Consider the following 967-nt stretch of genomic DNA (forward strand, 5'->3'; position numbering starts at 1 on the left):
CAGCGTGCTGGTTCGTGTGGCGCGTTGTCCCTTGCGGTGTGACACGGCGCCTCCGGCGCGAGGGAACCTCCTGCTCGCCTGCGACTCGTTTAATTTTCATAAACATCTTGAACGGGGGGCATAGGTCGAAGTGTGTGTTGGTCGTGCAGCGTGCTGGTTCATGCGGCGCGTTGTCCCTCGCGGTGCGACACGGCGCCTCCGGCGCGAGGGAACCTCCTAGCAGGTCGTGCAAAAGGCAAGCTGCTTTGTTTTGGAATCCATAGGTTTGAAGAATGTGCAGTCACGTCTACTTAAGAGCTATGCTTTGTTGACGATATATAGGTTTGTGCGTGCATGCACATGTGTGCATACTACGAAGGCATTGGTATGTTGCCTCTGGAGGCACGAGTTTGAAGCATGTGAAATCACGTGTGCGTAGGAGCTAGCCACGGTTGAGGCGCTCTTGGTATGTGTGTGTGTGGATATTGCCCGAAGGCATGTTGACCCAGGCTTTGGTGGCACAAAGCTATGTCAGCTCTGGAGGCACTTGAGGGTGGTCTCCAAAGTCACGCGTAAGGGTATGTGTGTGTATGGATATTTCCCGGAGGCATGGTGACCCAGGGTTTGGTGGCACAAGGCCATGTCGCCTCTGGAGGCACGAGACGTTGCTTTCCAGAGTCACGCGTAAGGGTATGTGTGTGTGGATATTGCCCGGAGGCATGGTGACCCAGGGTTTGGTGGCACAAGGCCCTGTCGCCTTTGGAGGCACAGGACGGTGCTTTCCGGAGTCACGCATAAGGGTATGTGTGTCTGGATATTGCCCGGAGGCATGGTGACCCAGGGTTTGGTGGCACAAGGCCATGTCGCCTCTGGAGGCACGGGACGGTCTTTTCTAGAGTCACGCGTAAGGGTTCGTTTTGGGAGTCACTGCTGTTGTACAAATAAGAAGAGGCATTGTAGTTTATAGTTTAATGGCACTCTCTTATGA

This window comes from Triticum aestivum, chromosome 6B (assembly GCF_018294505.1).
Source record: "Triticum aestivum cultivar Chinese Spring chromosome 6B, IWGSC CS RefSeq v2.1, whole genome shotgun sequence".
Lineage (NCBI taxonomy): Eukaryota > Viridiplantae > Streptophyta > Magnoliopsida > Poales > Poaceae > Triticum > Triticum aestivum.